Below are 452 nucleotides of genomic sequence, written 5' to 3'. Positions count from 1 at the left end.
GAGCCCAGAGAGACAGAGACGCCCGTGTCTGCGCGCGCCCTGGGCCTCCGCCTGGAGACGGCCGCTTAGAGCCCGATGCCCCGGACGCCGCAGGCACACGCCTGGCTCCAGGTGGCCTTCAGAAAGCCCGGCACACAGCCTCCAGCTAGGTCGCTTCTACACAAGGCCACTTTTTCAAGACTACAAAAGAGCTATTTTACCTATTTCATAAAGTTAAAGAAAAAACAGAATAGCTCTCTAAGGAACCAGGAAAAAACCCTAAGGAGATGGAGATAAGAAATTTGCCTGATAAAGAATTCAAAGAAACTGGTGATGCGGATGCCCAGCACTAACAACTTCAACAAAGAGAAAGTAAAGAACCCAGCAGGTGAGGCCTACCTACCTGGAATGGCAAACACGCCATAAGGAATCCAGCAGATTAACTTACACAGAAGAACCGATCCGCAGCCAAG

At 51.1% G+C, this 452-nt stretch overlaps 1 protein-coding gene across 3 annotated transcripts in view; it reads left to right on the top strand.

The window, feature by feature from the left end:
• Nucleotides 1–452, top strand: part of FRY (FRY microtubule binding protein) — a 261839-nt gene that overhangs the window by 256392 nt on the left and 4995 nt on the right. The gene's annotated exons all lie outside the window — the stretch shown is intronic.

The sequence above is a fragment of the Pteropus alecto genome, unplaced genomic scaffold (assembly GCF_000325575.1).
Source record: "Pteropus alecto unplaced genomic scaffold, ASM32557v1 scaffold80, whole genome shotgun sequence".
Taxonomy (NCBI): domain Eukaryota; kingdom Metazoa; phylum Chordata; class Mammalia; order Chiroptera; family Pteropodidae; genus Pteropus; species Pteropus alecto.
Note: the sequence above shows the minus strand (reverse complement) of the source record. Positions and strands in the feature narration are given on the sequence as shown.